The 13,596-nt window shown below is 37.6% G+C and overlaps 1 protein-coding gene across 2 annotated transcripts in view; it reads right to left on the bottom strand.

Moving 5' to 3' along the window:
• VPS41 (VPS41 subunit of HOPS complex) overlaps positions 1-13,596 on the bottom strand; it is a 241,866-nt gene that overhangs the window by 127,716 nt on the left and 100,554 nt on the right. The gene's annotated exons all lie outside the window — the stretch shown is intronic.

Below are 13,596 nucleotides of genomic sequence, written 5' to 3'. Positions count from 1 at the left end.
TAAGAAAAGAAAAATGAACTTGAATATGGTCTGGATTGATTATAAAAAGGCATTTGACTCATGGTCACATAGTTGGATCATAAAATGCTTAGAAACAACTGGCATTAGTAAAAATATTACATTCTTCACTGAAAAGGTGATGAAACAATGGAGAACCGAGTTGGCAGTAGAGAATGAGAACTACGGAATGGTTAATATCAAGCGAGGAATTTTCCAGGGTGATTCACTTTCACCTCTTCTCTTCATCATTGCGATGATCTCGCTATCAATAATCTTTAAAAAAAATGAAATTAGGCTACCAAACAGCCAAAGAAGCTGAAAAAAAATTGCATTTATTATATATGGAAGATTTGAAACTCTATGGTAAGTCAGAAATAGAAATCCAATCACTGACAAACACAGTCTGAGTATTCAGCACTGATATTTCAATTCAGTTTGGCATAGAAAAATGCGCCATTGTATCCATAATCACTGCATGTGAGGGAATTGAAATGCCCAATGGCCACCTAATTAAATGCAATGAAAATGAAGCCTACAAATACTTAGGCATTCTGCAGTTGGATAACATCAAACATGGAGAAGTAAAAACTATTGTCAGGAGAGAGTACACCAACAGACTTAGGAAAATTTTGAAATTTAAATTAAATGGTGGAAATACAACCAAGGCCATAAATACCTGGGCAATACCAGTTATAAGATACACAGCTGGTATAGTTAACTGGACACAAGCTGATTTGGACATTTTGGACCGAAAAACCAGGAAACAAATGGCAATGCACTACAGTTTACATCCACGTGGTGACACTGATAGACTATACCTGCCCCGAAAATCAGGTGGCAGAGGATTATTACAAGTGAAGCAAATAGTTGAAGAAGAAAAACATGCACTGGCTGATTATCTAAAAGAAAGTCAAGAACATCTATTAATCGAAGTAAATAACAAAATCTACTGAAGGCCCAACAGACGAAACAAGAATACAGAAAAGATGTGATAAAATCAAGAATGGAAAGTTGGCAGAACAAAGTATTGCATGGTCAATTTCTGGAAAAAATAAAAGATAAAATGGACAGTGAAAAAACTTGGTTATGGTTAACAACAGGTACATTAAAGAAAGAAACAGAGTCACTAATCCTGGCTACGCAAGAGCAAGCTATCCGAACAAATCTCATTAAGGCCAAAATCGAAAAATCCTCTGATGATGCCAAATGCAGACTCTGCAAAGAAGTTGATGAAACTGTTGACCACATGCTCAGCTGCTGTAAAAAAATCACGCAGACTGATTATAAATTGCGGCACAATTCAGTAGCACAAATGATCCACTGGAATTTGTGCAAAAATTATAATATTAAAACAGCAACAAACTGGTGGGAACATAAGCCTGAAAAAGTCACCGAAAATCAGATGGTCAAGATCCTATGGGATTTTCAAATACAAATGGACAAAATACTGGCGCATAACACACCAGACATCACACTGGTTGAGAAAAACAAGGTTACAATCATAGACATTGAAATACCAGGTGATAGCAGGGTCGACGAGAAGGAACATGAAAAAATCACAAAATACCAGGACCTAAAAATTGAAATTCAACGATTATGGCACAAACCAGCAGTGGTAATTCCAGTGGTAATCGGCACACTGGGTGCTATTCCAAAAGCACTGGAATTACATTTAAAACAGTTAAAACTTGACAAAATCACCATCAGTCAAATGCAAAAAGCTGCACTGCTTGGATCTGCACGTATATTACAAAAATACGTTACGACGTCATAGGTCCCTGGGTGGGGCCCGACTAGTAATCAATGCCAAATCCAGCGAAACAACTGGCTGCTGTAATACAACCATATAATAATAATAATAATAATAATAATAATAATAATAATAATAATAATAATAATAATAATAATAATAACAACAACAACAACAACAACAACAACAACAATAATAATAAGTAGTAGTAGTAGTAGTAGTAATAGTAGTAGTAGTAGTAGTAGTAGTAGTAGTAGTAGTAGTAGTAGTAGTAGTAGTTTGGAATTGACAAATGTGCAACAATGGCAGTTAAAACAGGCAAGGTCATAGAAGATGATGGAATAGAACTTGAGAATGAAGAAATGATAAAGGCAGTAAAACCAAAAGAAGGTTACAAGTACTTGGGGATTTTAGAGGCCTCTTACTTAATGCATAATAAAGTCAAGGAATTAACCTCAGCCAAGTATATTCGACGAATTCGCAAGATATTAAAGTCCAAACTGATTGGAGGAAACATCATAAAAGCCATAAATACCTGGGCTATACCTGTAATTCGATACTCTGTAGGAATAATTGACCAGACCCAGATGGAGTTGGACAATTTGGACAGAAAACCAAAGAAGCTTATGACAATGAATCATGCCTTGCACCCTAAAAGTGATGTTGACCGATTGTATCTACCAAGAGCAAAGGGAGGTCAAGAACTCCTACAAGTAATGCAGATTGTGGAAGAAGAAAGCTTGACTGACTACATCCAGAAAAGTGAAGAACCAATGATTAAGGAAGTAAATAAAGGAGGCCTTTTGAAGATAACCAAGTTGAAAGCTGAATACAAGAAAGAAGTAATTGAGAAGCAAGCTGAAAATTGGAGAAACAAAGCTATGCATGGCCAATACTTGAAAAGTATTGAAGGCAAAGCTGACCAAAAGCTAACCTGGAACTGGTTAAGATCAGGAGTATTGAAAAAAGAAACAGAAGGCTTTATTTTGGCAGCTCAAGAACAAGCCTTAGCCACAAATTGTATGAAGGCAAAAATTCAACATGTTACTACCAACAGTAAATGCCGCTTCTGTAATGAGAAAGATGAGACAGTCGACCATTTGATCAGTGGGTGCAGCAAAAATTCACAAACTGACTACCAACAACGCCATGACTGAGTTGCTAATATCATTCACTGGAAATTGTGTCAGAAGTTTGGATTTGAGTACAGCAAAAACAACTGGGAACATCAGGTTGAGAAGGTTCTAAAGAATGAAAAAGTCAAAATCTTGTGGGATCAGAATTCAGACTCACAGGCACCTGGCCCACAACACACCTGATATAACAATAGTTCAAAAGAAAAAAGTTTGGTTCATTGACATTGCAATACCTAGTGATGCGCAAATTGAAGATAAGCAGCAAGATGAAATCACAAAGTACGAGGACTTGCAAATTGAAGTTGAGTGATTGTGGAAAAAGAAATCATGTGTTGTCCCGATTGTAATTGGAGCCCTTGGAGTAATACCTAAAGGGCTACCTCGCTATTTGGAAATTCTAAATTTATTGGACTTGAACATTCTGATTCTACAAAAAACCACCCTACTTGGAAGAACTTATATCCTCTGAAGTTACTTTAACAGTTCTAGGTCCTTGGTTAGGACTTGAGCTATTGAGCTACTAACCAGCCCCAAAGGCTCTGAATCTCACCAAACATTAACCACATAATAATATATCCTCTGACGTTACCTTAACAGTTTCTAGGTCCTTAGTTAGGACTCGAGCTGCTGAGCTACCAACCAGTCCCAAAGACTGTGAATCTCACCAAAGATTAACATAATAATAAGAACAACAGCAATAAGGCCATGACCAAGTTGCTAAGATCATTCACTGGAAATTGTGCCAGAAGTTTGGATTTGAGTACAGTGGGAATATTAGGTTGAGAAGGTTCTAGAAAATGAAAAAGTCAAGATCTTGTGAGATTACAGAATTCAGACTGACAGGTACTTGGCTTACAACACACCTGACATAACAATAGTTGAAAAGAAAAAAGTTTGGTTCATTGACATTGCAATACCTGGTGATGCGCGAATTGAAGATATGCATCAAGAAAAAGTCACAAAGTACCAGTACTTGCAAATTGAAGTTGAGCGACTGTGGAAAAAGAAATCGAGTGTTGTCCCAATTGTAATTGTAGTCCTTGGAGCAATACCTAAAGGGCTACCTTGCTATTTGGAAATTCTAAATTTATCAGACTTGAACATTGTGACTCTACAACTTACTTGAAACAACTTATATCCTCCGATGTTACCTTAACAGTTCCTACATCCTTGGTTAGGAGTTGAGCTGCTGAGTTACCAACCAGCCCCAAAGTCTGTGAATCTCACCAAAGATTAACCACATAATAATAATAATATTTTTAATCTTCAATTCAATCCACAGTTTGGGACTGCTAAAAACTTGGATATTGCTCCAAGGGCTCCTATTACTATTGGTACAACCATTGTTCCTCCACAATCCTCAACTTCAATTTGCAGATCATGGTATTTCGTTACTTTTTCTCTTTATTTCGTTCGTCACCTGGTATTGCAATATCAATGAATGAGACTTTTTCTTTTTCCACAATAGTGATGCCAGACGTGTTTTGGATCTCTGTCTGTTTGGATTCGAAAATCCCTCAAGATCTTGACCTGTTCATTTTCAAGAACTTTGTCAATTTGGTGTTCCCAGTACTTTTTCCTGCATTCAAAGTAGTTCTTCTGGCAAAGCTTCCAATATATAATTTTGGCAAATGAATCATTGACTTTATAGATCATCAGTTTGTGAGTTTTTGCTGCAGCCACTGATAAAGTGATAGGGCTGGTTCTTGGGCAGCCAAAATGAAACTTTCAGTTTCTTTCTTCAGCACCCCTGATCTCAACCATCTCCAGGTGAGCTTTGTATCTACCTTTCCTTCTATGTCCTTCAGATTATTAACTGTGCACAATTAGAAACTTGATGCTCAATTGTTTTCTTTCAATATTCTGCTTTCAATCTCGTTGTTTTTAAGCGGTTTCCCTTATTCACCTCCTTCAGGAAAGGCTCTTTTGCTTTTTTTATGTAGAAATTTAAGGCATGTTTTTTCCTCTTCCACAGTTTGTTTTACCTGTAAAAATCCTCTGCCACCCGGAGATCTAGGCAAGTACCATCTATCAATATGAACTTTTGGGTGCAGAGCATGGTGTATTGTCATTAGTTTTCTTGTCTTTTGATTCAAATAGTCAAGTTCTAGCTATGTCCAATCAATTATTCCAGTTGAGTATCATATTACAGGCACTACCCAGGTGTTAATTGCCTTTAGGATATTTCCTCCACTTAGCTTTGATCTCAAAAGCTAATTGGCCCGGCCCATTTGCCAAGACACCATTTATCTTGGGTGTTTGGTTGCATGAGACAGTTAGCTGCCAGCCAATCAGGTGGCAGGCAGAAGATATGATGTTATGGGGATAGCATGCCGATCGCAGGGGTTTCAGGCTATGGTGGGGAAAACAGGAGAATGGAGGTAGCATGGCTACTGGGGGGTGGCAGCCTAACTGCCCACTTGGTGTCAGATAGACAGGATCAGGTATGAAGGGGGGGAGGAGCAGCAGCCCAACTGCCCCTTTTGTGTCATGATTGCAGGATCATGTGGAGGATGGGGGGGGGAGGAGTGGCAGCCCAAATGCCCATTTGATATGTAACAGGCAGACACAGGTGGGGGGGGAGCAGCCCAACTGCCTGTTTGGTGTATGACAGGCAGGATCAGGTGTGGGTTGGAGGGAGGAGCAGCCCAATTACCCATTTGATTTGTGGCAGGCAGGATCAGGTGTGGGATGGGGGGAGGAGCAGCCGCCCAATTGCCCATTTGGTGTGTGGCAGGCAAGATCAGGTGTGGGGCGGCAGGGCAAAGTCCATGAGCACAAGCAATAAAGGGGAGGGGAAAAAAGGAAGCTGCTGCTCTGCAGGGTTTTTTTAAGCTGTCAGAAGCTCCTTCCAGTCAGCGCAGATAGGATGCAAGCAGTAGGGGCTTCACATTTTGATCCTCACCCTCCCTCTGTCATTTCCTTTGCACCATCCCAGCCTGACAGGCCTCTGTGTGTCTCTTAGATCATGTCTCCCAGCCCACTTCCCCTTTTTCTCTCTATTAATACGGACTGTACACCGCCCCGAGTCCCTTTCGGGAGAGGGGGCGGTATATAAGTGCTAATAATAATAATAATAATAATAATAATAATAATATTCATGTCAGTCTGGTTTCAGTCCCCCTTCCTCCTAGTTCCTGTTGGATCCTTGGGAAGGGAGGGAGGGAGGCAGGGAGGGATGACTGAGTCCTTGAGTGTGGTGTTTGGCAGCAGGGATCTCTGGGGTGTTGGGTGGGACCTTGGCAGAATCTGGATCTTGACATATAGCCTTTGTTCAAAAAATAAATAAAAGAGACTAAAAAAAGAAAAATATCACCACAACAGCCCACAAGAGGGACAGTGAGGGGAAAGACAAAGGCAGGCTGTGACATTGGGGAAGAAAAGAAAGACAAGAGAAGCTGGAATTGGAGCTTCTTGCAGCCATCTAGAGGGCTATGGGCGGGAGCTGGGGGCAGGGTGCGAACAGTATCAGATTGAAGTGGATATGCAGTCCACTGTCTCTTGAGCACACACATCACTGAAGTAGTAATAGGTGAGGAAAAAAAAAACAAGCACTTAAAAAAAAAGCTTTCAATGGAATTGAAGAGTTGGAAGGGACCTTGGAGTCCAACCCCTTGCTCAGGTAAGAAACCTTGGGCCTATACCATTTGAAACAAGTGGCTGTCCAGTCTTATCTTAAAAACCTCCAGTAATGAAATACATACAACTTCTGAAGGCAAGCTATTCTACTGATTAATTGTTCCAGCTGTCAGGAAATTTCTCCTTAGTTCTAGGTTGCTTCCCTCTTTGATTATTTTCCATCCATTACTTCTTGTTCTGTTTGCAGGTCCTTTGGAGAATATTAGTTTATTTGATAATTGATGTTTTCTCTCTTCTGCAAAGGGGATCTATCTTCCCACTCTCAAAATTCCCATTTCGTCTGTATATCTTGATGTCAAGATATGCAAATTGAGGTTCCTGCGGAAGGCTTTGAATTACTTGGAATGATGAAGGCTGTTTAAAGACCAAAACTTTGAGTTACATGGAATGATGGAGTCTGTTTGAAAATCGAAAGGAAAGTCCTTTGTAGCATATTTTTAGCCTAAAGTGGTTACATTGCTCTGGCTTTGATTTGCCTCCCTTTTACATTTAACAACCTGTTTGTCCTGAATAAACAAATGTTGCAACTAAACAATTATAATAGCATTTCAGGAGAACTTAAGATGCCAGATTCCCTTCTAATTATCTACACCATACGTACAAAGGATTTTCTTTTTGGTCTTCAAACAGTCTCCATCATTCCATGTAACTCAAACCACCACCCCAAAGATTAACATGAGAAGCCAATAAAGAACTATACATTCCATTCATTGAGGACAACAAGCACTCATTGTTGTGTTATTGCTGTTAAATTTGTTTCTGATGGGTACCTCTATGCATTTGATAAGCTGAGTGTAGTTGATTCTTTCCTTACTTTTTTGGCACTGTGAGCAGTGTGATAGATGCAGTGCCAGAATTCAGAGACTCGGAGAAGTAATAAAAAGAATACATGAGCATTCACACACCCCATCAGCAGAGCATATGGAAGTGGCATGTTTCCTGAGCAGCATGAAATGACAGGCAGAGGAGACAGTGGAAGGCACATCTGAAGTTATCAATTTGTGTTTGGCCAATGTGTGCCCAGCGGTCTACTCTGAAATACCAGCAACCCCAGCATTGCGAAAAATCATCCACAGAAAAAGGAACAAAATACGGGAAGCACCCTCAGATCCAGTAAGCCTTGATGACCTCATTTTATCTGAGGAATACAAGACATATTCACCAACTCCTGGCTGACAAGCGCCTTTCCTACTAGGAAATTTTGGAGAGGGGTCAAGGAGAATCCTAATATTTGGCAGAAGGACTTGGTTGAACATCTTGCAGTCATCTGACAACTGGTATATAGATGGGACTTTTGCCATAGCTACAAAACTCTTTGCACAGGTGTATGTCATCCTAGCCAAGATATATGAAGGAGTGTATCCTGTGTTGTATGCACTTCTACCAAACAAACAACGTGCTACAAATGAAAGATTGTTTAAGTTTGTTAAAAACCTGATGCCTGACATACAACCGCGTTCCTTTCACTATTATTTTGAATTGGTTGCCATGAATGCCATCAGGGAATGCTTCCCAGAAGTGGCTTTAAAAAGGTACTTTTTCATCTAGCACAAAATATGAGGAGGTGTAAAGTCCTCGACTTACGACCGGTCAGAAAGTCCTCGAAAGTCCTACTATAATTAATCAAATTATGGAACTTACTTATTTTAATCAAACATATATGATACTGTAATAGTTTGCCCAGAATAAAAAATAATTAGAAACTTTCACTTCGCAACAGGAAAGTAAAAGGAATCCATGACTGAGTGTTGTATATAAATGTTAAATTGTGGTATGATTAGTGCTATGGGATACCACAGAATGGGACATCTAATATTCACTTTATCTGTTATTTAGTATAGTCCCCAATATCTCCATACTGCTATAGCCGGTCCCTCAAAATTCAGCTGTTAAAGTTAGATATTTAAGCAAGAATCACATAGATTGAATTAAAAATTACTTGCACTCAGTACAGCTGTACTGAACTTTAAAAATACAATCATTGTTATGTTCTATTTGTTTCACCATTTTCTATTAAAATATGATTGCACCTGGATTTAATCTTGGATTTACTCTGCTGTTTTTCTGCACATCATATTTTTTTTTTGCCTTTAATCCATAATGCTCCAATTTGAAAGCCAATGTGGTATAGTGATTAAACCTATTCGATTAGAAGTTGGGAGTTTCATGTATTTTAGGTACAGAAACCAACTGGATGATTCTGGCACCACTAACTTTCTCTCAGCACTAATAAGACAATGACAAGCCACTTCTGCAATCGTTATCAAGAAAATTATGATGATTTATCCATTAAATTGCTAGGAATCCAGATTGACTAAAAGATACACATAGTCTAATGTGTGTTTCTTGAATATGCAGTGCTTACCTTTGATATTTTACAATTAAAAATATTATGTTTGTTATATTAAATAAGATTTTGGGAGGGAAGGAAGGATTACTTTGCAACATTTGCTTCATAAGAAGCTTTCCCCTAATTTCTATTACAGTAGCTAAGGACAGACCAGTTTGCAAATTGTTATGGAGGAAACAGCGAGGAAAAAAAATCACCATAAATTGCCTGAATCAAGGCCAGTGGATGGACATAAAATGAGTAAGCACAACTCATGGAAATCTATATGTAATAATTATTCAACTGTTAAACTGATCTTTTGCTTAAGAAAAAATGGAGTGTGGTTATTTAATGCACAACCACAAGGTGGTACCAAAAGACAATCATTTTGAAACAAGTTCAAAATTAGTCACACTAAATTAGATTGGAGAAAGTTGATAAACAAAAAAAACATGCTTGCATTGTTAAAGAAACAGAAATTGTCCAGTTTTCACGATTTACGTAAAATACTACATATTAAATCATATATCAAAATACTATATATTATACTTGATTTATATTGAATGCACCAAAAGAAAATCATTTCAATATTAAATCAATTTAATGCTTTTCATCAAATGGATGATGAATAGACCATTGTAAAACAAGAATACAGAAGGGAGCTAAAAAACTGGGAGCTAAAAAATTTGTGTTATGCAAAAGTGATTACTGTTATTATTTCAATGGCACTTAGTAGTTGTGTAATTGTATCATAGACATCAGAGGAAAACATTTCCCATGGAAGGGTGGATAGATCATATATTCAGTGTAGGATGTGGAAACAATTTGTATTCAGAACAGAATTCTATACATTTTATTTTCTGTTTGTTAATGAGCCAGTTTGCTTCTTTGGGGGGGGGGCATTACTCTGATGTTATATGTTTGACAATTTCACATGATTTCTCAATTTTTTTTCTCCATATTTTGAAAAATACAACTGCCTTATGCCAAATTATATTAAATTAAATCAACAATGATCCTTCAGTCTTTTCAGCCTTACTTGCAGAAGGGAGAGATAAAATCTGGAATATTAAATTTGTACTTGTCCAGTTCCAAAAACCCTGGACAATCCACAAGAAAGACATAATGCGTCTCCCCAAATACAATGATGAAAAAGAATAAACACAGAAAACATAAAAAATCAGAGATTATTTCCATTGAGCTATAACTCTTCTTCATCTTGGATGAACATTTTATAGAAAGTGGTATAGTTTATTTATTTATCTTATGGCATATCATACATGAATTAGCAATATATATTAACTTTTCAACTAGATTAGCAAAACACAATAAAATATAAAGGTTAAAAAGATCTATAGTTAAATACCACGTCTAGGACATCTAGCAATTAAGGTACACTAAGGTTTATATTTTAAAAAATAAGATACTGGACTGATATATGCCTCAGCTTACAGAGAGTCATAATATGATCTATAGCTGGATTTTCTTTGAGGGGGAGAGATGGGATAGACATCTCCTGCAATATCCTGCCTGCCCCAACAGGGCACATGGGGGCCAAACACAGCCCACCTGCACTCTGTTTTGGCCGGCAGAGTGCTGCAGGAGATCATCCAGGCTGAAAATGGGATATGGGGGGCTGCATGTGGCCCCAAATATCCCATTTGGCTGCCAGAGGCACTGTAGGGTGGTCCTTTGTTATTTCCAGGCTGGCTCCAGGGGCCATATTTAAGCACCCCGCAGCCTGCGGGGATTGGGTTTGACACCCCTGATCAATAGTTTGACAGGGGACCCTGCAGTTACAGAGCGGAATACTGTGTCCCATTTATACTTTTATTTTGGTACCAAGATATAAAGACCCTGGTTTGAAAAGCTAACCAAGAGCCAAGATTAGGCTCTTACAGCAGCCAAGATTAGGATTTTACAGCAGTTTTTATAGTCAAGAGGTGTCGCAATCAATCCTTTGCCCTTCCCCTAATAATGCATGCATAACAGATAATATTGATTGGTTATCTGGATTTCAGCCCCCCATAATCCTTATGCTTATTACGTTAAATAGCTAAATGTTACATCACCTGTTTTTCATCCAAGGTCATGGGTATCTTGCAAATGTGTCAGTTATGTGGGTTTTGGGGTTTTCTTATAAGTGAGCTATTTTTGTTCCTAATATTCTGGCTAGTGGTTTTAAGGTACTAACTTCTGTCTTGCTGTTAATGTGCAGCGCCTCCCCCCCCCCTTCTATTGCAGAGCAGAATAAAAGAACACTTTTATCTGAGGCAGCTCCACTGCGAGCCCCCCCTCCTTCAGCAGAGAAAAGTAAAAGCAGTTTAAAGCTTTCGTATGAGGCAGCAACACCCCCACTCCCTCTTCAGTGAGAGACGCAGGAAAGAGCAAAGCTCTTAATTGCCAAGGCAAAGAAATGAAGACAAGAGAAAATGTTTATCAGAATTCATGGCCATTCCATCCACATCTGGATCCTATCTCCACATGTGACCCTTCCTCTGATCCACAGGACCTCCCACTCTGTTTCTTTTCCCCTCCCTCTCTTCCTTTCTCACTTTCCCACCTTCCCTCCCTCCCTCCCTTTCTCTTCCCCACTTTCTCCCTTTCTCTTTCCGTCCCTCCACTCTCTTACTTTTTGTTCCCCCCTTTCTCTTTCTCTCCCCCTCTCTTTCTCTGTAACCTTTTCTATGAACTGTTAAAAAATATGAGATAAAATTTCAGTGGTTCAAAGTCTGAATATCTTATGCTGTAAGCTAAATAATCTGCTTTTCCTTTTAGAATGCTTGCTACTTAGACCAAGTCTAAGAATTCATAATGCATAACAAATGCACTAGGACAAATCTGGACAACTATTAAAATCTAACTTCAGGCAATAGTTAATTAAAATAAGACATCTGTTTTAGTTTAACAAAGTGTTGAAACATAATTAACACTAATGTTAATTATATGTAGCCTAGTCTTGAACATGTCTAAAAGATTCTTCTGTCAACTTAATTAGAAATCTTAAATCAGACACACAGTGGGCCGAAACTTAAATTGAAAAACTGACAACATTTTAAAAGTAACCGAAATAGCATTCTAGGACAGCTTTTAAAATAACAATTAATTTCAAGAAGAAAGTTTTCAAGCTACCTTTCTACTTGCAAGCACCACAAGTAATGTTTTCTATTTCTTTTCTTCTCCAGAAAAATGATTTACTATGTTGATCAATTTATATTCTGAGTAATTTATATTCTCAATTACAATATAAAGATTTAAGAAGAAAAAAACTTGAATTATTACTGTTCTTTAGCTGCTAATATGAACATGAAACTGATGATACTACAAGTCAAACAAACAGGTGCAAAAGAGTCAGTTTAGTCTAGTGGTTAAGCACCAGGTTAGACACGAGGAGACTGTGAGTTCAAGATCTGCTTTAGTGACATAAGCCAGCTAGGTGATTTTGAGCCATGCTCTCTCAGCCCAGCCCAGAGTGGTGATGGTTGTGGGAATAGAGGCGGAAGAAGTATTAGGTATGTCCACTGCCTTGTTTACAAAAATAATTAAAAATTGAGTTATAAGTAAATTAAAATATGGGAAATAGGAACAAGAAAATGAGAGTTTTTCCGTAAGGGGATTCTGAAATTTTCTTTTCTACTACATTATTTGCTACATTATTATCTAATATTTGCAACATTTGAATATCAGATTGGAAAGAGAGATGGATTTCTGAATGTTTAACTGAAAGAAAAATACATATTTTCTAACATATTTATACCATTTTTATACCTCATTTCTAGTAATGAATCTTGGTAGAAGTTTTTTGTAAGAGTAATTGCAGAGTTGAGCAACTGTATATATTTCTAAAATTAATAAATAAAATGTGACTCAAATTAAAAGATGGAAATCTAGGGCAACTAGATCTAGTTTCAGCACCAGGTTCCAGATGTATCAACAGTGGAAAATATATTTTTGTACTCCCAATTGTCCAACACAGTAGAGATGCACAGAATATTATTTCAACATTTTAAAGGAAATTTATTTCAGACAGCAATTCCAAGCTAGACGTTACTACAACTATAAAGTGTACACAATTTAAAGTAAATCTCCCAATACCTGAACAGATATTGCTGTGGTATTTACTCTTATTTCACTTAAATGGTACTTCTCAGTATTTACTGACTGACATTTTATAGCTTACAAAGCAATCTCTTTTCTACTCCTCTTCATCTACCAATGCAATACAAAACAGCTGACTACCCTGTTTCTAAAAAAGGACTGTACTGCAGACAGCATCCTGACAATTTAATAATTTGTCAAAGTGATCTAAACAGTTTTTATGAAGCACATATTATGGGGTTCAGAGGTAAAGGTCACTTACTCACAAAGCAAAGAGAAATTGGATTTGCTGACACTAAAAATCAAGGCAATTAAAAAAAATATAGTACTTAACAGCAAAAATTAACAAGATTAACAGCAAAAATACAAATCCTACAGCCATTCCTGAAATACCAACAATTATTCAAAATATTTATGCTTTACCTACATTCTGGATTTAATGATCTAACGTAGAAGTGATTCTTTAATTTCATACAGTATCATATTTCATACACTCCTCTGCTTTTTGTCTAAGATCAATTGGCATGTCTGTGTGTACATATAAAAAAGGTTATATATAATGTGAATTCTTCATACATTTTCCAAATTCATCATGTAGTTCTGCAAGATCTCCATGTGCAGGGACAATACATTAGAGTGATGTA

This window comes from Natrix helvetica (genome assembly GCF_964273705.1).
Source record: "Natrix helvetica genome assembly, chromosome: Z".
Lineage (NCBI taxonomy): Eukaryota > Metazoa > Chordata > Lepidosauria > Squamata > Natricidae > Natrix > Natrix helvetica.
Note: the sequence above shows the minus strand (reverse complement) of the source record. Positions and strands in the feature narration are given on the sequence as shown.